Source organism: Mastomys coucha, unplaced genomic scaffold, assembly GCF_008632895.1.
Source record: "Mastomys coucha isolate ucsf_1 unplaced genomic scaffold, UCSF_Mcou_1 pScaffold22, whole genome shotgun sequence".
NCBI classification, from domain to species: Eukaryota; Metazoa; Chordata; class Mammalia; order Rodentia; family Muridae; genus Mastomys; species Mastomys coucha.
Window position 1 is genome coordinate 191,480,522 of NW_022196905.1, and position 24,407 is coordinate 191,504,928.

General features: G+C 34.1%; 1 long non-coding RNA gene across 1 annotated transcript in view; it reads left to right on the plus strand.

Moving 5' to 3' along the window:
• Positions 1–14,101, plus strand: part of LOC116071396 — a 71,677-nt gene extending 57,576 nt beyond the window's left edge. The window contains exons 4-5 of the long non-coding RNA XR_004110870.1: positions 13,094–13,158; positions 13,999–14,101. This is a non-coding gene — a long non-coding RNA (uncharacterized LOC116071396). The remainder of the gene's footprint in view (positions 1–13,093; positions 13,159–13,998) is intronic.
• The last annotated feature ends 10,306 nt before the right edge of the window (positions 14,102–24,407 follow it).

Below are 24,407 nucleotides of genomic sequence, written 5' to 3' on the forward strand. Positions count from 1 at the left end.
TGCAGCTACAGCATTTAATACAAACTATATAGCTTGCCTTACACTGTTGTGGTGTTAATAGTCTGTAAATTGCTGGAGTGTAGTTTGATGTAGTGCCATCACCCTGAACTTGGGATTCGTTAGCTACATATCACCCTTAAAGATATTGATATATAAACTCTTCCAAGCAAACCTGGGAAATTTCTCGAGATTAGACTGTCCATTACTACTCTAAATCTACCTTTGCTGTTCATAGGGAACAGAGTCCAATGGAAAGAACTGATAGATGTCCCAAGCAGGTGTAGTCACAGTCATTCAGGTGGGGATATGATAGGAGATGTCAAGAGTTTGAACTGCAAAAGTTATGCATTAACTAAGTCAAAGTGAATCTGAAGTAGACTTAGAGCAACAAATTCCTCTTTGAATGTCATTCTTTCTATGTCAGGGGAATATGATAGAAGCAACAGGACTACCTTATAACAGTCTGTTTCACCAGAGAGGAGACCTACAAATATAAATCTGAGTTTATGTAGGAATCCCAATATCATTTCCATCATGTGATATTTTAAATGAACCAACAATATCTTACAACCCTTTGAGAAGTAGATATATAGAAATCCAAAACAAATCACCATCAATTTTGGACATCCTCCTGTATTCAGTCATCTTTTTAAGCCCACAACTTTTATTTAGAACATATGTCTTATAGGTTTTGCTCAGAAATCTGTGATGCTGCCCAAACAAACAAACAAAAAAAAAAACTCCATAGATTCCCAACACTAAAGAAGGTGTTCCATAGTTAGTCTCCACAACTTCTTCACTGGGTATTTTGTTCATCCTTTTAATAAGGAACAAAATATCCTCACTTTAGGGTTCCTTCTTTTTGAGTTTCTTATGGTTTGTGGTTTGTACTTTGTATATTCCAATTTTCTGGGTTAATATCCACTTATCAGAGAATGCATACCATGTGTGTTCTTTTGTGAGTGGGTTACCTCACTCAGGATGATATTCTCCAGGTCCATTCATTTCCCCAAGAATTTCATAAATTCATTGTTTTTAATAGCTGAGTAGTACTCCATTGTGTAGATGTACACATTTTCTGTATCCATTCCTCAGTTGAGGGACATCTGGGTTGTTTCCAGTTTCTGGCTATTATAAATAAGGCTGGTGTGAACATAGTGGAGCATGTGTCCTTATTACTTGTTGGAACATCTTCTGGGTATATGCCCAGGAGTGGTATAGCTTGGTCCTTTGGTAGAATTATGTTCAATTTCCAGAGGAACCGCCAAACTGATTTCCAGAGTGGTTGTACCAGTTTGCAGTCCCACCAGCAAAGAAGGAGTGTTCCTCTTTCTCCACAACCTTGCCAGCATCTGCTGTCACCTGAGTTGTTTTGTCCTAGCCATTCTGACTGGTGTGAGGTAGAATCTCAGGGTTGTTTTGATTTGCATTTCCCTGATGACTAAGGATGTTGAACATTTTTAGGTGCTTCTCAGCCATTTGGTATTCATCAGTTGAGAATTCTTTGTTTAGCTCTGTAGCCCATTTTTAATAGAGTTATTTGGTTCTCTAGAGTGTAACTTCTTGAGTACTTTGTATATATTGGATATTAGCCCTCTATCAGATATAGGTTTGGTAAAGATCTTTTACAATTTGTTGGTTGCCATTTAGTCTTATTGACAGTGTCTTTTGCCTTACAGAAGCTTTGCAATTTTATGAGGTCCCATGTGTCAATTCTTCATCTTAGAGCATAAGCTATTGGTGTTCTATTCAGGAAAATTTCCTCTGTGCCTATGTACTCAAGGCTCTTCCCCACTTTCTTTTCTATTAGTTTCAGTGTATCTGGTTTTATGTGGAGGTCCTTGATCCACTTGGACTTGAGCTTAGTACAAGGAGATAGGAATGGATCAATTTGCATTCTTCAACATGCTAACTGCCAGTTGAGCCAGCAACATTTGTTGGAAATGCTGTCTTTTTTTCCACTGGATGGTTTTAGCTCCTTTGTCAAAGATCAAGTGGCCATAGGTTTGTGGGTTTTTTCTGAATCTTCAATTCTATTCTATTGATCTACCTGACTGCCACTGTACTAATACCATGCAGTTTTTAGCACAATTGCTCTGTAGTACCACTTAAGTTCTGGGATGGTGATTCCACCAGAGGTTCCTTTAGCATTGAGAATAGTTTTAGCTATCCTGTTTTTTGTTTTTTTGTTTTTTGTTTTTTTTTGTTTTTGTTTTTGTTATTCCAGATAAATTTACAAACTGCTCTACCTAAGTCTATGAAGAATTGAGTTGGAATTTTATTGGGAATTGCATTGAATCTATAGATTGCTTTCGACAAGATGGCCATTTTTACTATATTAATCCTGCCAATCTATGAGCATGGGAGATCTTTCCATCTTCTGAGATCTTCTTCAATTTCCTTCTTCAGTGACTTGAAGTTTTTGTCAAACAGATATTTTACTTGCTTAGTTAGAGTTACACCAAGGTACTTTATATTATTTGTGACTATTATGAAGGGTGTTGTTTCCATAATTTTTTTCTCATCCTGATTATCCTTTGTGTAGAGGAAGGCCACTGATTTGCTTGAGTTAATTTTATATCCAGCTACTTTGCTGAAGTTGTTTGTCAGGTTTAGGAGCTCTCTGGTAGAATTTTTGGGGTCACTTAATTATACTATCTTATTATCAGCAAATAGCAATAATTTGACTTTTCTCTTTCCAATTCATATCCCTTTGATCTCCTTTTGTTGTCTAATTGCTCTGGCTAGGACTTCAAGTCCAATACTGAATAGGTAGGGAGAGAGTGAGCAGCCTTTTCTAGTCCCTGATTTTAGTGGAATTGCTTCAAGTTTCTTTCAATTTAGTTTGATGTTGGCTACTGGTTTGCTGTATATTGTTTTTACTATGTTGAAGTATGGGCCTTGAATTCCTGATCTTTCCAAGACTTTTATCATGAAGGGATATTAGATTTTGTCAAATGCTTTCTCAGCATCTAATAAGATGATCATATGGTTTTGTTTCTTTGAGTTTGTTTATATAGTGAATTATGTTGATGGATTTCCATATATTGAATCATCCCTGCATCCCTGGGATAAAGCCTACTTGATAATGATGGATGATTGTTTTGATAGCAGAGACTAAGGGAAAGACAATTCAGAGACTGCTTCACCTGGGAATCCTTCCCATATTCAAGCATCAAATCCACTATTGTGGATGCCAGCAAGTGCTAGATGACAGGAGCCTGATATAGCTGTCTCCTGAGAAGCTCTGACAGTACTCGACTAATACAGAAGTAGAGGCTCACAACCATCCATTGGACTGAGCACAGGGTCCCCAATGACGGAGCTAGAGAAAGGATCTAAGGAGCTGAAGGTTTTGCAGCCCCTTAGAAGGAACAACAATATGAACTAACTAGTTCCCTCTGAGCTCCCAAGGACTAACACACCAACCAAAGAGAATATATGGTTGGATTCATGGCTCCTGCAGCATATGTATAGCAGAGTATGGTCTAGTTGGTCATCAAGGGCAGGAGAAGCCATTGACCTTGTGAATGTTTTATGCCCCAATGTAGGGGAATGCCAGGGCCAGGAAACAGGAGGGTGTGGGGTGGTAAGAAGTGGGAGGGGGGAGGGAACAGGGGTTTGTTTTAGTTTTTGGTTTTATTTTATTTTCTTTTATTTATTTTTGATGGGAACCTGGGAAAGGAGATATTGTAAATAAAGAAAACATCTAATAAAAAAAAAGAATAAAGAGCTCTGTAAACCTTCATGTTTCACAGGCTAGTTGCACTGGGAAAAGAAACCAATCTTGAAACAATTTTTAAAAATAATTTAGTTTATTTTATACACATTCATGTTTTGTCTGATGCATGTCGGTGTGCAGGTGTCAGGTCACCTGGAATTAGCGTTAGACAGTTCAGAGTTGGCATGTGTGTGCTGAAAACTGAATCTGGCTCCTCTGGAAGAGCAGCCATTGCTTTTAACCAATGAGCCATCTCTCTAGCACCCACCTAGGCTTGAAACATATTTACAATCAAGGAAAACATTCATTCTAGGTTAGGTGTGAGGTCATTATCTGGTAAGTGAAGGTCATAAACTGGGAATGGACAATTTATTTTAGGTATGAGGACGGAAAATAAAATATTGACTAGTTTATCTAATACAAAACTTCAAAACTAATGAGACACAAGGTGGATGATTTGCCTCTTGACAAAACTGTGATAACTTATGGCATAAAAATTATTGCTTTAAACTTACAATAAACTTATTGATCTAGAAGAAAATGAATGTTTAGTCAGATACTAGTCTTAATAGAAAGATGTGTAAACATTTCTGTTGTAACTCCTTAAACCTTATGACATGAACTGTTGCCTTAAACTTACTATGAACTTATAAAATGTATATGTATTTATAAAATCATGTAATCAATTATCCTGTTGTAATGGTTCTACCTGATACTTGTATGATTTAGTTTTTGCAAAAAGTATAAATACTTAAATAAAGGTTTGTTGGAATGTCTTAAAAAAGAAGTTTTCCAATAATAATGAGCAGTATTGTTGATTTCAAGTCAACAAAACCACTTGATGCCATTCCTTTCAGTCCGACCATATTTTTCTTTTATTTTAACTCTTATTTTTTATTAGATATTTTATTTATTTACATTTCAAATTTTATCCCCTTTCCTCATTTCTCCTCCAAAAACCCCCTATCCCAACCCTTCCCCTATTCACTAACCCACCCACTCCCACTTCCTTGTCCTGGCATTCTTCTATACTGGAGCATTGAGACTTCTCAAGACCAAGGGTCTTTCCACTCATTGATGTCCTACAAGGCCGTACTCTACTACATATGAGGCTGGAGTCATGGGTCCCTCTATGTGTACTCTTTGGTTGCTTGTTTAGTCTCTGGGAACTTTTGGGGTATAGGTTGGTTTATATTGTTGTTCCTATGGGGCTACAAACCCTTTCAGCTCCTTGAGTCCTTTCTTTAGCTCCTCCATGGAGGACCCTGTGCTTAGTACAATGGATGACTGTGAGCCTTTTTTTTTTTTTTTGAGCTGTGAGCCTTTTAATGCTTTGTCATGTAATGTTTTTGTTTTTGAGAATGGATTGGTTTCTTTTTAAAATAATTAAGTAATGGAGTTACATACTATAGTTCTCATTAAATTCATCAATATCTTCAAAGAGGTTCACTTTTTGTTTGTGATGGATGGGATAAGAATTTATACCTATAATTTTAGGTAAAATACAAGAACTAAAAAATAATGATGTGGAATCAAAAAGTACTTTTCAAGTATTTTTTAAACTATCTTTGCTAACCTATATGTGTTCACATCACTGCTCTAAAATACCCATGCACTAAAATTCATATATCTGCCCTTTCTGTTACAAAACACTCAAATATTTTTGATATATCTTGAAACACAATAGTGTCAAAACTGGAATATGGAAGTATAGTTTATGGCTTAGGATTTGCCACTATCATTCTAAATTTATTAAATATATACAATCATAAATAGTGTATGATTTCCAGGTTCTCTATTCGTAAAATTACAGGTTTAGTCTTGGTACTCATTGATTTATGAAATTATAGTACTAGAGTACAGAAAATTATAAGGTTGTACAAAGTGATAGTTAAAATCATTCACAATTCAAAAACATATCTGTGCATATGGATACTCATATACATACATGTATATGATTTAAGAAAGCCAGAAAATGCTGAATTGATTAAACCTTCTGTAAAACTATACAAGAGTAAACATTGTCATTCTTTTGGTGGTATATATATTATGTGCTTTATAAAATAAGTTTTATTTAGCATTTATCTTAGCCCTTCAAATCATTAGCATACATTTTGATAATTAAACTTTATTTACTCTTCAACAGGCCTTAAATTATCTGTGGAGAGTAAATTGCAATATTAATTCATCAGCAATATTATACCTAGCACATAGATAGAAACTTCTATTTTGATAAACATGAATATTTTTTTTAAAAATTGACATTTTAAAAAACTTTTGGCATATAGGCTTATTATGGTTTAAAAGTATCTGTTTAATAAAATTTAGAAATTTTGTGAAACTGCAATGAGGGTATAAAACCTTGAACATGAATACATACTTTTATTTATAAAAATAAATTTCTATATGTGATAAAATAATTACTAATTATCTCTATGAACTGAATCTTGGGTATTGGAATTTATATATCTCCAAATGCAGAGGTTAAAGGTACATTTGTTGAGAAGTAGACAGTAAAACTTTTAACATGTTAGGTCTATACCAATTATTCAAAATTTCTTTTTTCTTCTAATAGTATCCTCCTTTTCCTTTGTGTTCCTTGCCTATGGATTCTTAAAAATTCTTTTATATTTCTTGTTTGTGTGTTCAAGCATTTATCTTTGAGTACTGATTTTCTTATTTATGCTTTACACATTTTACATGAGAGTTAAGGATGAGTTTTGTGGGAAGAAAGAGATAATGCAAGGGGAAAGTTTTAATATGATACTGAAAAATAAAAGAATTAAGAAACAAGAGATGAGGTCTAATGAAGTAAGCAGTATCATTGAGAGGACACTGGGGACCCTGTCACTCCTTTCTAGCATCCTTTAGGTAAAAAGCTTTATTCTTGATGTGACTATGATATGTGCCCTTCTCATGGACCCAAAAGCAAGAGTGTCTAGCAGCCTTGGATGGAAACCTTTGAGTCTATGACTAAAAATTCCTTGTCCATAAGTTTATTTTCTCAGATACTGTACTATATGTTATAGTAACAGAAAGATTGTAACAAAATTACATGCAATCTCTCTTGTAGGTTTATCCTTCCTTCTAACTTACTTATATTTAATCTTTTGTTTTTCATAGTCAAATGTAATGAAAACATATGAGCCACACTCAAACATTTGAGTGTAGATGATAAGAAATACTCAAATTTTTAACTGCATAGTAAATTAGAATTTGTTTTAATTACTTTCAGCCTAAGTAAATCTCAATATTTTGTTGTATTTTCTAATGAGCTGGAATATTAACAAGAATAAGATGACTAAAAGACAAACTATATTTTAGAATTCTATTTCAATTCCCCCCATTTCCACACTATCAAGTGCAAGTACTATCTTTATGCATGAACAAAATGGGACTGATTATATTCCCATGATCAATTACTTTTGTGTGGCACATTAGACCCCAAGAGATTTTTCTAGAACATTTATTTTCTTTCCTAAGCAAAGGAACATTTTAAAAGTTGTGGGGAATTTTTTCCAGCTCATAATAGATGAATCTATTACAGATGATAGAGATTGGTGGCCTGATAGAAATTCATCCAGAGAAAAATTCTGTCATTAATGGATTCAAAGACAGATGGATCAAAATTCCAACACTCCATAGTAGCCCTGGGAATTGTGAATGGCCTCTGGTTCCAGAGAAAACGGGGAGTGGAGTTCTACAACTCATAAAATACAGCTTCCAACAAGCTGTTTAAAGATCCCTCCAAATTCTCCTAATCCCAACAACCTGAGGGGAGGTGACAGATGACTTCTGCTGCTTGAGTCTGTGAGACCCAAACCCAGGTAACATTTTTTTATGTGTGGTGGAAGAATAGTAGTAGGATATCAAAGGCTTGATATGGAAATTACATAAAACTCTGTCAGAAGGCACTCTCCAGTCAGTTGTAGAATCTAAAAATAGTAAATCAAGAGGCTAGCAAGTGGCTCAATGTTTAAGAGCAGTTACTGTTCTTTCAGAGGACCAGGTTTTAGTTCCTCTCACCCACTTCAGGTCACCTAAAGTCATTTGTATCCCGTCTCCAGGGGGAATTTGACATCTTCTTCTGGCCTACATAGGTATCTACATGTATATGAAAATCACAGAAGCACAGAAACACACATCGACTTAAATGTAAAGAACTCTGAGCAAAAGAAATATTTTAACATAACTAATGATAGCAAGAGAGATGCTAACAGAAAATGGTGCCTCACCAAGTGTGTCAATCTGCGTGTGATGTTCAAAACTAACTAGAAAAGGACAAATCTGACCACCAATATTTGACATTTGATATCTAATCCTGCATACTATAATATTCATGTGCCTGTGTTAAAATAGACGACATAAAAATTTACAAATAACAAATCAAAACAATAATTTGGCATAATAGTTGGTAACCACAGCCAGTGTATTTTCATATTTTTTTTACCAGATTGTTTTATAAGTTTTCAGTAGGCTCATGACATTTTAAGGTGTGTCTAATTATCTATTTTAAAATATTTTTCTGTTTTATATCAAAATATTTGGAAGTTGTTCCATTCCATGTGCATTTTAAAACTCTGGGCTTTCAGGGAATAGGAAGAGAGACTGATATGTGTTTCCATTGAGACTGTCAACATCAACATGTGTTTTACAGCTCATCATGTGCTAGAGAAATGAACACATTATATAATTATAAATTTTATGTGACACAAGTTTGTATTTTGTAATACAAACTTTTTAGTGTTAACAAAGTGTCAGACATTTGAAACTGTGCTTATGGCTGTCTCCTGAGAGGGTCTGCCAGAGCCTGACAAAAACAGAGGTAGACACTCACAGTCAAGTGTTGGACTGAGCTTGGGGTCCCAAATGGAGGAATTGGAGAAGGGATTGAAGGAGCTGAGGGCGGTATGCAGAGACAGTGTTGCTGGGGGCAGCAACAGTGTCAACTGGTCAGACCCCCCCAGAGCTCCCAGGGACTGGACCACCAACCAATGAGTACACATGGAAGGACCCATGGCTCCAGCTGCAGGTGTGGTAGAGGATGGCCTTGTTGCACAGCAGAAGGAGGAACGGCTCTTGGGCCTGAGGGTGTTCGATGCCCCAGTGAAGGGGAATGCCAGGGCAGGGGGTGGGGGGAAGGCTGGAGTGAGTGGGTGGGTGGGGGAGCACCCTCATAGAGGAAGGGGGAGGGGAGAATGGGACAGGGGGGTTCCAAAGGGGAGACCTGGAAAGGGGAATGCATTTAAATGTAAATAAAGAAAATATCCAATTAAAAAAAAAGAATCTCACTTCCCATGTATATTTGGTTTTGGTTTTTGTGTTATATATAAAATATATAATAACCAAATTATTAAAATGTAAGATCATTATGCCAATAGATTTTCTTTCTATTTTTTTATTAGATATTTTCTTTATTCACATGTCAAATGATATCTCCTTTCCCAGTTTCCCCTCTGAAAAAAAAGAAAAATTAAATAAAATAAAAAACCTTGTTCTCTTCCCCTTCCCCCTGCTCACCAACCCACCCCCTCCTGTTTCCTGGCCCTGGCATTCCCCTACTCTGAGGCATAGAACCTTCACAGAACCAAGGGCCTGTCCTCCCATTGATGAGCGACTTGGCCATCCTCCGCTATACATATGCTGCTGGAGCCATTAGTATATGTTTGTATATTATATCAGCTAAAATATTTTTTAATCTAATTTGATTTTCTATGCTTTTAACTTATTTTCATTAATTATCAGTGGAAACCTTAGGAAAATGTAGCAGAATATTATGGTCAAGGATGCAATAAGTATTTTCCACCACCATGATTTATCACAATACAATAATTATATGTTTTCTAAAGAAATCGAATAAAAATCCATAGATTAAAATATCTATTTATAAATAAATTATTTGCATAAAACACCTTTAATGAGAAACATTCTATTGTAATCCTTTAATACATTCATCCTAAAACGGCAAAAAACCACAAACTCAAACCTCTATTATAAAAAGAAGTAGTTTTAAAAAATTATCTAGTTTTTTTTGTAGTAATAAAAATAGGTTGACAATAAAAGTAAATGTTCTGTCTTTTTCACTAATCAAATTATAAGCCTAGATGAGTTCACTACATCTTAGATGTCCTATGCTGAAATATATTCTGGAAAATATACTAAAGCAATGTCTCAAACTGGGAAATGGCCGTGTGTCCACAATGCAGGTTTTACTGAAAAACAGTTTAAATTTTTACCTCATGGTTTTAAATTCTCTACAGCTTTGTATATTTCTTTTTACAAGAAAGGCATTATTTGTCTTAATCTGCTTTTTATTTAATACGCTATATCTTCCTTGAAATAAGTTTCCTTTTTCAAATAAGATAAAACAAAACACCACAGAGCCTTGTGAAAGTACACTCTGCCGAATATTTTCTTGCCCTAGTCATATTTCAGACGTTACCATTAGTGTGTTGCTGTAGTTTATTTTAACTTTTTTTTTTTTAACGATTGTTATGACCTTGGGCACGAATATGCTCATTAAAAATTAATTTGCTTATTATAGCCTAGCATCACTTTCTTCTTTGATCAGAAAGCACAATAGGTTTCTTGAGTGGGTTTACCTGAGAAATATTCTAGGAAGGAGAACAAAAAGTACAAGCTTACAGTGCTGAAACAAAAGTCAGAGAAATGCAACAAAGGGGCAAAATAAACATTTTGGAAAGAGAACATAATCTCTAGACTCATAACATAAAATTATCTTTTTGGCTCATTAAATATCACAACTTAAAAATGCAGTTACATGTTTGTTTACATAAAACTATGTTCTACCACTAGACTTCTCCCTGTGATGATTCATTTACCTTATGTATTCTCTTTTTCCCTGTTGACCAAGCCCTCTCAAGTCAGTCAACAGCTCAAGGTTCTCCAGCGCAGGAGTGAGGATTAAAAAGAAAAAAGACAGACAACATTGTAACATGGCCTCAGTCAATTCTGAGATTGAAGGAAGGCAAATTTAATTTTCCAAATCTGCTTTTTATACCATTTTAATTACATGAGCGAGTAGTACAATGAGGAATCAAGCAAGACAATAGTCAAGGAACAAGACAATACACATAAAGATAAACACTCTTTTATTCATAGTGAGATTGCAAACTGGTACAACCACTCTGGAAATTAATCTGGAGGATCCTCAGAAAATTGGAAATAAATCTACCTGAAGACCCAGCTATACCACTCTTAGGCATATGCCCAAAAGATGCCCCACAATGCCACAGAGGCATGTGCTTTATTTGTGATAGCCAAAAACTCAAAACAACCTAGATATCCCACAATGAAAAAAATGGACACAGAAAATGTGGTTCATTTACATAATGGAACATTACTCATCTATTAAGAATGAGGACATCATGAGTTTTGCAGGCACATGGATAGAACTAGAAAATATCACCCTGAGTGAAGTAACTCAGACCCAAAAGGATATGTATGACATTTAATCACTAATAAATGGATATTAGTACAGAATACTCAGGATACAATCCACAGAACTCAAGAAGGTTAACAAATGGAAGGGCCCAAGTCAGGATGCCTCAGTCCTACTTGGGAGGGAGAAGAAAGTAAACCACAGGAGGGAAGAGAAGGAGGGCCCTGGGTGGGAAAGAGGACAGGAAGGGGAAGAGGGAAACATGATCAGGTATTGGGTGGGGGAATAGGACTGAAGTCCTGAGGACCCACAGAATTAATGGAAACAGGCCACCTCTGGAGATAGGAGGTAGGGGGACCCTCTAGAATATACCAGAGACCTAGGAGGTGAGAGATTCTCAGAATTCATAAGGGGAGGAACTCAGATGAAATGCCCTACATTGGGGAGAGGGAACTTGTAGAGTTCACCTCCAGTAGAAAGACAGGGCATCAAGCAGAGATGAGGTTGCCATCTAATAGTCAAAAACATTGACCCATTATTTTTCCTGTCTGAAGAACTACAGAGACAAAAATGAAGAGGAGCCTGAAGAAAAGGAGGTCCAGTAACAAGATCCCAAACTGGAATTGAGCTCAAGGGAGGCCTCAAGGCCTGATGCCATTATTGATGCTATGGTGTGCTTACAAACTGGAGCCTAGCATGATTGTCCTCTGAAAGGCCCAGGAAGCAGCTGAAAGAGTCAGATGCAGATACTTACACCCAACTAATGCACAGAAGCTGCTGATCCCTGTGGTGGAATTAGGAAGAAGCTGGACTAAACTGAGGAGGAGGGCAACCCTGTAGGAAGACCAGCAGTCTCAACTAACCTGGATCCCCGAGATCTCTCAGATACTGAGCCACCAGTCAGGCAGCACATACCAACTGATATGAGATCCCCAACACATATACAGCAGAGGACTGCCAGATCTGGACTTAGTCAGAGATGATCCACCTAACCCTTGAGAGACTTGAGGACCCAGGGTGTGGGGAAGTATAGTAGGTTTAAGGGAGGGTGGGTCCATCATCTTGGAGAGAGGGATGTGGGATGAGGTATGGGATGTGAAACAGTCAGAGAGTAGACTGGGAAAGGGATAAAATCTGGACTGTAAAAAAAAATAAAGAATAAATAAAAAAATATTGAAATAAAATCAGCCAAAGAAGGCAGAGAACCATTTAGCTTCTACCTTGTAATTAAGAATTTCTCAAAAAAGAGAATAGTTATCCTAAAAATAATTGTAACTAGAATTGTAACTTGAATTATAATTTTGATAACTACATGTAACTTTTTATATTTGTAATATTAAATAAAGGAACAAGAACAAATCAAAAATTGTCAATCTGGTTTTTAATCTGGCTAAGTGAGTTCTCACACAAGACTATAAGGAATCCCAACTAATTCTATGTCTGGCTTTGCATTAATGTTTTTGATTGTTTCTAGTTGCTTTTATTATATATCATCCATGGTTAAATATAACATATTACTATTTTATCATGTATAGCAATTAATGCATATTTTTTTTAATTTTAATAAAACATTTATTTTAGAAGACAGAATGGACCACTTGGAGGAGACTGGATATGTTTATGAAGATACATTTTCATACTGGCTATCTATGATTTTCATGTTGATATGCAGTTGATACATTCTTTATAGCTATATGAAATGATAATGTGAATAATTATATGCATTAGAATTTTTATTTTATAATTAGTATTTTGTATATAGAAACAAAGAAGAGCTAATTCGTGCTTTAATTAAGGCTATTTTATTTAATAATAATTTCTTCTCTATTATATCCAACTACATATATAGATATATGGAATACTTTATTAAATTATTGACAATGTACATATTGGGAATTTGACTATAATATATGTATATACAGTATATAGGTAGAAATAAACACTTAAGAATTTTTCCTTATGTTTTCCAGAATTTTGGAGTTAATACAACTGTGATATATTTATCTCTTTTACCTATGACACATTGGCAAACAAGGTAAGCAGGTGATCCAGGCTAATCTTCTGAAAAGATGCTGATAACTGGACCTCTTGGCAAACAGACTAATTGTATTGCCACAAGGAGGGTTTCTATCTGTGGAATGCTTAAACAGTTTGCCTAAATTTTAACATTACTTTTGGAAGACAAAAGTAGACGCTCTTAGTTTATCATATATCTTTCTTAGAAGATTTCAGGAAATATATGCAATTTGTCAAAAGAATCTAAAGGCAACATGCCTTTATAGAACTTATTTGTTATTCTAATGAATGATCATGTAACCTAAAAGTAAATTTTCAAAGAAGTGAGGAAAATACCGCCTTCCACACCTTAGCCCACTCCCTGCCTCTACTGTACTTAATTGCTTGTTATTCCTACATGACTAAGAAATAACTCATAAATCACATGTCCATTTGTACTTCTGATATCACAATGAAACTGTTATTATTTGTTATGTATATTATTTATGTATATGTGTATATATACATATAATACATTCTATCATATAAGTCACAGAAATCATTAAATAACACACACAAATACATATATATATAACTATTTTAGATATATTATGTTTATACATTATATTATATATTGGATAGATGGTATGTTTTACATATTTAAAAACATGTTATTTGGCAAAGATTATTCCTTTAATCAATAATACATATTACTGTAAGATCTGCATCCAGAATGAGGCTATGAAAGGCACAGGAATATGCACAAATTGGATGAATGCCATAAAATATAAATAAATTTATGTTGTGATTTTTCTAAAGCTTTGGAATTGTTTAAAACTTATGATAAAGTTTGACTACTGACAATGTGTTTTGCTTTCAGAATTCAAAATGGAACAAAAACCACAGAAACAGAAAAACAGAAGCAACATAAGTTCAAGTTTACTCTGGACATTTCTTAATAAAGAAATGTCACTGAATATTAATAAAGTGTTGATCAATGCTTGGAGAAGAATAAGCCAATTTAAAAAGTGTCTACAATGCCAATTCAATTGGATTTATTGTATTCAAAGAATCTATGATTTTACTGGATGAAGTTAGGGAATTGAGTGTTGGTACTAAAAGATCATTCACATATATCATTACAACATGAATATAGAAAAATAATTCATTCAGATTCTTAAATAAAATGTTCAGATTAAAATTTTAGGACTTGCAGGTAAGAGAAATAATCATGTACATATTAAAACAAAATTGGTGCACATTCTATGCACAAAAGTAAAATAACACCAAATTTGTGATAAGACCATAGTTTCCTTTAAGGAAATTTTTGAAACAGTTTTCAGTTAAGTTCCTTTAAGTGATCAAAACTAACACAGAAGGAGAGGTTGTTAGTTTACCCTGAAATTGATAGCATATGCTCAGGAGATTGAACTCTCATTCTCCAACTAGAATTTCTTCATGCGAAGTTTGTAGAATCTTTAGGCCATGGTGACTTGAGGAATGGGTCTTTGTTGATAGACCAGAATTATTTTGTATTCATTTCTATGTTTCCTTGATTGTGGGTGGCATGGGGCCAGATGGCTCACAGTACTTAAGTCATGCTTTCTCTGCTATGATATGGTCCAAATTAACTTTCCTTCTTTGTTTTGCCTCTTGTCAGGAATTTGATTATAGAAATGCGAAAAAATCAATAATAAATCTAAGATAATGTGCTTGTTTTAAGTTAAAATAGCCCATAGTAAGGAGGGTAAGAGAGAATTATTATAAAATTGTCATTATAGTTTGTGGCACAAACTTCAGATTAGAAAACATAGACTGAATTATTTTGAGATATACAGACCATTAAATACTCAATAATGATTGATCCTCACTGACATGCTTCAATGTAAATTATATTTAGCTTTAAAAACTGGCCATTCTGATGCCCTCTTTAGCTATCTCAAGAAAGATATTGAGAATATTTCAGAGGACAGAGTCAAGGCTCAAAGAAATTAGAAAGTTTGGTACTACCCAACCACAGAAAGATTTCAGAGCTGATATGAAAAGAATGAAGCAGTTTCTTTCTAGAATAGTCTTTTGGTTGTGAGCCTAGCCTTTCATGGGTTTCTATTCTTCTGGATAGTCTTTATCAAGTAGAACTATACATTTTTAAATGTGCCCATTTATTTTTTTGTCCTCAAGTATAAGAAAGGTGTATTTGTATCCATTGGAAGGAATATACCTTGTTTCTGTTTACACACAGATTTGGAGTCTAATTTGAGACTCTTGCATATACTTTCTGTGGAAGTGAAGATGATCATGTTTGCATATGAACAAGAAGTATGCTGTGGTTTTACAAAAGACAAAAGTGTCTGCATAACTATTTGAGTTACTCATTTTCTTGCTCTTAGTAATTTTATCCAGGACATTATCACTGTGGTACGGTAAATGATGGTCCCTTAAATGATTTCATGTTGCAGCATCTAGAACCAGTGATCATTTCAGTGATTAATGATGGAAAATGGTGCTTGTCATCAATAATTCTTCTACCAACTGGCCTTTCTTTCTTCACAGAAGCACATTTTAGAGACATCCTAGGATTTTATGAGAATGATCATTCTCATCCAATATTTAAATCATTGTTTTATTTTTATTCTCTTTTTAGATAGCCCTTAAAGATCTCTGGAAGGATTTTTCACCTTATTTTATTGATAAATATTCCAAATAATTTTTACTTTGTCACTCCTGTACATATTAAACACACACACACACACACACACACACACACACACACACACACACACACACTTTGAAGCATTGATGGAAGGTTTAATATAATCTTACTTGTGTTATTTAAATTATTTGGAAATTATACAGCTATAACGTATAAAGGATATTATCTTCTTTTATAAAAATATAAACTCAAATTATATATACAGTTACATTAAAATTTCATTTTATTAGATACTTTTACTGATAAAATTTTAAAAAGTTTTATAAATCATTTTTTAGTGATAGTCCTGCAAAAAATGCACTTTAATTACTTAAAAGTTTGAGAAAACTCTGAATATATAGCATATAGTTTTATCCTTTTATATAAATTCCAAAACTCTCCTTTTAAACATAATTGTACACTTTGCCTTTAAAATTTTAGCTAATTCATAAGAAGGGAAATGATGGAGAGTCATATAGCTTTGACCTATGGCTTCTGAAGAAAGTTACCAGTGAATTTACCCCTCATTGTGAATTTACCACTGATTATATTAGTGGCCTGAGTCATAACCTTTATACTTCTCTATTTGTCATTTAAATTATCGAACTAATAATACTCCTTTGTTAGGATTGGGAGAATGAGCTATATTTTTCTTTTAACACAAAGAAGAAATATTCAAATGAAAATATATAATTTATTTTAATAAACCTTTTCATTTAGATACTTAAAAATTTAAAACAACACAAATTCTAGAAAAGACTTATGGATATTAATTTAATTATCTTCTTTGTATCAAATATCAAATGTTGTAATTTTATTTCAGTTAAAACTTTTCTCCCCAGTGAATGAAGAATCCCAATCTTTAATATTGTATCTATCTAAGTTTAAAAATAAAATAAATGACTCTCAGAATAATTCCAATGCTTTAACCTTGCATCCTAAAACACTTGGAATTATTATATTTGTTAATTTAAAGTTTTCTTGGGTCTTTACACAATGATATACTTACAGTTTTGCTTTTTATTTTCAATATGAATATTTTAACCCAACTTCTTTAGAACTCAAATACTCAATTATGTATGTATTGTGGAGGAGACTTGGGGAAGAGAGAGGTGTAGTAAAGAAGAAATGAGTCTACTTAAGAAAACAATTTGTTTTCAATAAGAGTAAAACAAATTAAAAAATAAAAGTGACAATCTCTATCTCATAAAGTGCAGCATCACTCTCAACATTAGAGTGAATTATTTGAGACTGTGTTTCAACTTGTTCTACATCAGTTTATTATACACCTTAAAAGCAGCTTTATGATAGAACCAGCATTAATATTTATGTTAACTTTTAATTCCTTGTAATATGCTTCCAATAATAGGATATTTACATATATAACACATTATATTATATATATATGTTATACAAGAACACACAGATGTACACATATATATGAATCATAAAATGTGAAAAGAACTATCATGTTCTTTATCAGCTCAAACTACTCTTATTTATGCAAGTAGCTAGTTGAAGTACCTCTTTTATTACTTTACACAGCTCTGAAGATTTATCACTACATACCTCGCATCAATTACAGTTTTTCTTTGCTTCTACTTTCACTATATTTTTGAAGCACAGACCACACATAATCTACTTATACTTAATGCATATTTTGATTAAACCTCTGAGTATTATGGAATAGGATATGTTCATTCTTTACTAAAATATTTCAAGGACTTCTTTAAACCTGACACAAGCCCCTAGTGCATCACAGCTTTACTCTCTGTAATGGCGATAAAAAATAAAGATCAAAAAGCTATAGCACATATTTACAGCTGCACTTCACACATCCAGCAAAGAACATCTTGACATTGGATGCCTCAAGCAAACTGTGCATAAAGGTAAGAGAGTATATCTCATGCAACTATCTCTATTCCTATTCACTTTTGGTGTTGTTGCTATAAAGACTGTGGTCATAAGGGCATCCTTATAATTCCTATGCTCTGCAGCATTAGTTTAGCATTCATTTGTAAAATGAGATTTGACTTACATCTGTGAGAAGTTTATACTTGGTCATACGAAGGCCAACTTTTATATCATGACAAAAGAGGAAATCAGATGGGATTTGAACTTAGTAACCCCTTTGAACCTTCCCTTTTATCTAGAAACATAACACAACTCTGTTAATTTAAAATGTCCATTTTGGCTTAAGCAAAGGTGAAGATACAAACATAGGTATAGAATTTAATGTAGTTGGTAAGTGAATCTGCACAAAACCAGAGCTGTACCTGGTTTTGTGCAATTTCACTTAACAACTACATTAAAAGTGAAAAGGGAATAGTGTGATGATGATCAATTTCTTACTGAAAATTCTCTGTATAACTAAGTGAAATGCTTTAAAAGAAAGGTATCTTAAGGTATTTCTACTCAAACTCTGCAAAAATACTCTTTCCCTTGGATTTTTAGATTTTAAAAATTAATTTTAAGTAAACATATGCCCCACATCAACTTTTAATAGAGTTTAAATTATGTACATAATTATCTTTAGGACATTTTCTTTCAAACATGTCCCCCAGAGGCATCTCCACTAATTCTAAAGGTATCATGGAAGGATGGAAGGTCAGGTCACCATAGTGCCTGTGGATTCTGGGTTCCACTTAAGAGTTTACAAGGGCAGGACAGTGGTGGCACACGCCTTTAATCCCAGCACTTGGGAGGGAGAAGCAGGCAGATTTCTGAGTTCAAGACCAGCCTGGTCTACAGAGTGAGTTCCAAGACAGCTAGGGCTACATAGAGAAACCCTGTCTAGAAAAACAAAACAAAACAAAACAACAAAACCAAAATACAAGGTAAAGTAGCAGAAGGAGAAAGAATCAAGGTTTCCTTGTTACAAAATAAATCAAGTTGTTCTCTTGTAAAAGTAAATTTTGCCTCATAAGATTCATTGTTATTCTACTTGCTGAATACTAACACAGGAAGCAATTCTATGTGTAAATACAATTTGCTATTAAGAACCAAATGACCAAAATACTCTACAGATCAGAAGGAAATCTTCTGGGACAAATGTCATTGTATTGAACTGAAAATAATATTGCTGAAAAATTCCATCTTAACTTATTTCATAAATAACAAACCCAATTATTAGTGAAAATCCCACACTTAGCATTTATTGACAATTTTTTTTCCAAAATAGTTTAAAAATAAGTAAATAATTAGCAAAAGTTACTTACTTAGGACTTACTACAATCAGATAGTAATATTGGTAAATATTGCTAGTGCTTTAAAAAGACTGCTGCAACTTTATGACTAGAACAAATAAACTTATCACTATGTGAAGTAGCTAAGAGAATTAGTAAAAAGACAGGGAAGTTCATGTTACAAAATCTGACTGAATCACAGGGCACAGAATTGAGGCCTCTTGGTGACAGTATGCAGAGAATGCTTTTCTGGAATTACTGGGTCGCTGATCACTGTCAACTCTCTGCTAAATTCCAGTGCAGAGGCTAAAGGAGCATAACAATCATTTGAAGAGCTCTTAAGACAAATTGTTCCACAGTTAAGATCAATTGCTGCTCTACCAAATGACTTGAGTTCAGCCCCCGAACCCACAGCAGGGGACTCAGTCCATCCTGTAATTTTGGTTCTAGACCACCTGAAACCCTCTCCTGGCCTCTGTGGGTATCTACACAAGTATGTGCATAATAGCCGGGCAGTGGTGGAGCATGCCTTTTATCCCAGCACTTGGGAGGCAGAGCCTGGCCTACAGAGTGAGTTCCCGGACAGCCAGGACTACACAGAGAAACCCTGTCTCAAAACAACAACAACAACAACAACAACAACAACAACAAAGTATGTGCATAATAAATAAATAAATAAATAAATAAATAAATAAATAAATAAATAAAACTGGCAAATGCAAAAACATGAGTGTCAATAATAAATAAATATTTTTAAAGCAAATGTTATATCACATTATATATTATATTATATTATTATATTACATATTATCATTATAACACTCCTATATTATTATTGTGGGCAATAACATACACCATTGTTATCTTTTATTGTAAAGTACTTAACAGGAAAGGCAGTAGGAAAAAAACAAAACAAAAAAAATACAAACAATAATAACAACAATAACAATAACAAAATCTGCCTAATGTAGAAGTTCACAGGGAATTTTCTTAAAGAAATAAGCTTCAACCACTAGTAAGTGTCCTATCTGCAAAAGTATTCTTGTTCAAAATACACAATGTGGTAAATGTAATATTATTTTCTTTATGCTATTTTAAGTCAACCTTTCTTTCATCTGTATCTCTTCTGCTCCTTCAACATTAATGCTATTTAAATGATCAAGGACCATACTAAATAAACAAACACTTGTTTATTTCAGTTCCATTTGAAAGCCTTTAATTTCCTCAAACTTCTACATTTTATGTCCATGTTATCTGAAGAAAAATAGCAAAATGATGATATATGGAGATAAATAAGCTACATACACAAAATAATAGTTATTTAAGAGAATTTTTTTTCTAAATTTTTGTATTACTGTTTTGAGAAAATTTTCTTGAGGGATTTTCAAGATATAAGAAGAAAACTTCAAAATGTTTAAAACTGTGTTAAATAACCTTATATTTGCTTATGTATGCATTTCATTTTTAAAACAAGATTGGGAAAGAATAAAGACTCGTGAAATTCAATTTCTACAATGTATCTTGGTTTTGGGCTGCTGTGATTCTTCCGTGTACCAAACAGAGTCTTTGGAAGGACATTAGCTGCTCAAAGAATTAACTTCACTGAGAAGTAGCCTAATAACCTTTGACAGAAAGTAATTCACTCTGTAATGCTTATTTTTTTATTTTTTCTACCATATAGATTAAAAATTTTACAAGATCTATGTCTCCTACTACTGCAGAAATAATCACTGACAGCCGAAATGCTGACAAGTGCTTGCAGCTTGAAACAAAAATCCATTGACTTAGCTTACCTTCCAAGGACATGAACTTTTCTAAAGACCTTTGCAAAGCAAAAGGAAAAGAAAAGAGAAATTCTTCAGCAAATGAGTCAGAGGCCATGAAGAAAACGCTTCTCTTTAGACCTTGGAGAAATGTGTCATCTAGATTCAGAAGTAGCACAGAGATTCTTTTAGACTACAATAATAAAATTCAGATGGCTTAAGGATTAGACCAAATTTTCCCCAGTGCAATGTTCAGTCTGCACATGACCAAGACTGTAGTCAGTCAATTGTCAAAATGAAGTACTATTTTAACCCTAAATACCAAAGCCACATTTTAGGCACAAAAAATTACTTTATCCTTAAAATGTTCTTTCATAAAAAGCATTTCAAATGTAGTTTACTGCGTTTGAACAGAGGTGGGAATCAGCCTTTTAATTTGTCTGATGAATACAATTTTTCAACTTTTGTTGTAATCCACAAAATAAATTGATGACATTCCTAAAAAATATTATATGCCATTTGAAAAATGGTTTCTTAAGTTCCTCTTATTTGAGCACTGTTGTGATGGCACTTTGTTAGCTTCCTCAAATAATGAATAGCATTTATCTACATGACTCATGGAATGTGCAAGGATTATAACATAAATTTGAATTGAAGTGGGGAACAGAGTGAAAGGGAGATGCATTTATCTTTATTGGGCAATTGGGGAAATCTGGAAGTTTTTGAGGAAAGAAGAATAGAAAGATTATAATTACCCATCAGAATTTTACCTACTGTATGGCTGTAAGGGGAACCACAGTGATAAATCAATTAATTACATGATTTCAGTTACTCAGGAACCAACAGCTCGAGACAAGATAAAGACATTTAAAGAGGATCCTAAATAGCACTAAATATTCAATGTAACTGCATAAAAAACAGTTTAATGCAAAGAAAGGTGGATATTGATGATAATTAAATGAAAAATAAATAAATCATTCTGCTATAAAGTTTCATAGGCAGTTACTCATTATGTAATACCAAACTGAATTATCAGTTTGAATTATTAACTGGTAGAACTATTATGGAAGCTAGTATTGTACATTTCCATAGATATTATAGAGAGATAATGCACCTATTTCTAGATTGTCATATAGTAATTATTTTTTCTTTTGGTAATTGCACTTCTCTACTTTACTGCAACCATCCAAGTCCTGTTCTATTTTGAAGGCAAGCAGTGAGATTGAGCTATTGAATATGTGTGACTTTATTTTAGGGCATCATCTAATTTACAAAATAAGGTCTGTGATGTCTTTCACATGAACCCCCCCAAAAAAGTAATTTTCTGACTTTTCCTACCTATATGTTTACAAATTTCATAATGAATTTTAACAAATGGCAAGTACTGTTTAAGAGAAGCTCAAACAGTACAGAAAATGATAACAGTGAACTTCTTGAATATTAGTGAAAATTTATGTTTGTCAGAAATAGTTTTAAAAATGAATATGTCTTATCTAGTCTTCTATAGAGGAATTTTAATACAGCAATATTTTAGCCTTGCTCCAGCAAGTGATCATATCAAAGGATCTGCTAGATCTCTGTGATCCAGCTAGAATGCAAGCATGGCATGCACCTTTATTCACTAACAGTAGGTAGTAAAGGTAGTTTTTAAAAGGATGCCATGTTTTAAAATGACATTTAATTGAGAGGTAGACAAAAGTTGAATTGGAGGAAGATTTGACAGAATGAGTCAAAGATAACAGATGCCCAACTCCAATGAGAATGAGTAAGAAATATGAATAGTACAGAGTGAAGGCAAGTCAGTCAGTTTGGGATCAGTGCACTTCATGCAGTTCGGTTGAGTTCAATTGAGTGCAGAGTAGTCAGTTAAGTGGAGTTCAGTTCCATGCAGTCAATGCAGTTCAGTATGTGGAAATCACAGGAAGTTTTGCCAAGCAGAATAATTCCATGAGACTCCAAGAGAAATCAATTTGAATCAATCAGCTTGGAGAAGAGCTTGAGCCAGCAAGACTTCACAAAGATCTAGAAAACCTGAGTGTACTGGCTGGTTTTGTGTGTCAACTTGACACAAGCTGGAGTTATCACAGAGAAAGGAGCTTCAGTTGGAGAAGTGCCTCCATGAGATCCAGCTGTGGGAGATTTCCTCAATTAGTGATCAAAGGAGGAGGACCCCTTGTGGGTGGTGCCATCCCTGGGCCGGTAGTCTTGGGTTCTATAAGAAAGCAGGCTGAGCAAGCCAGGGGAAGCTAGCCAGTAAGGAACATCCCTCCATGGCCTCTGTAGCAGCTCCTGCTTCCTGACCTGCTTGAGTTCCAGTCCTGACTTCCTTTGTTGATGAACAGCAATGTGGAAGTGTAAGCTGAATAAACCCTTTCCTCCCCAACTTGCTTCTTGGTCATGATGTTTGAGCAGGAATAGTAACCCTGACTAAGACACCAAGCTTATTCAGTTATAAGCCTTTGAGAGGACAATTACATCTTGTGAATAAAAGATACTTTTTACAATCTTATGCCTAGTGACTTCTGGGAACACACACCACTACTGTCGGTATATCTCTGATCACCATGCCTGGCATGAATTAGCTTGGTGGGAGACTGTGTAAATAACGGAACAGGTGATGGGTTGTGGACTTTCAAAATTGAACAAAGTTCCTACTATGTGTCTTCTAAATACATTGCATTCTGGAAGCATTGTACAAAATCTTGGCTCACTCTATAAACTTCCTTCTTCAAACCAGGCTTCTTGATTATTTTTATTATTTTTAACTCCTCCATGAAAGTGCTACCATGAAGTTTACCTGTCTTGCACCCATCATTTAATTATATAGAAAGTAGGTGTCAGTTAGGTTCTACATTCATGACCCAGCCCCAGAATCTATGAATTCAGATACTGATGTACCATCAGATTTTACTACATCTCTGTCTTTCTAAACTGTCTGCCATTGTCAGCCTGAGAATTAGATTCCTCATCTGGAGAGAACTGTTCCCCAGCTATGGAATATCAGTAGGATATTGGAAGAAGTGGGTCCCTGATTCAGCTTTGGCTTTCTTTCATCTTTCTGTAGCCATAGTGTCATTGGTGAGCAGTATAAGAAGGATAAGAGTACTGGGAATATTGTAAGGTCCTCTCTTGTCAAGTATTATTGTTTTCCTTTTTCAGACTAGATTTCCTGTACTTAGAATCATCTCCAAACATATTCACTCCATTTCCTTCCTTCATATGCTCTTTCCTGTTGCTTGCTCTTTACCGTAGATGCTAAGCACAAAGAGAATTATCAGTTATCATATTCTACAGCCATACTTCTAGTGTCTTCCTAACCTTGTTGAAGTAGAGCTATTATCTTTTAACATGCCCCCCCTCACTTACTCAACTAATTAATATAATTCAGGTTGCCATCTTTCCTCAATATTGTTTCATCTCCTTTTCTCCATGACCATGCTTTGAAATTTTACACATTGTTTGCATATGTAAACAATATGTAAATCACTACAATAAATTTAAAAAGATTAATAGATTTAAATTTAATTGAATTTGTTACATATTTTATAAAAAGTCAAGTGGTTAGCAACTTTGCATTCATTTTATTTTTGCTGTAATGATCAAGAATTGATGTATCACACTTAAGTTATTTCCAAAGCATAACTATCTA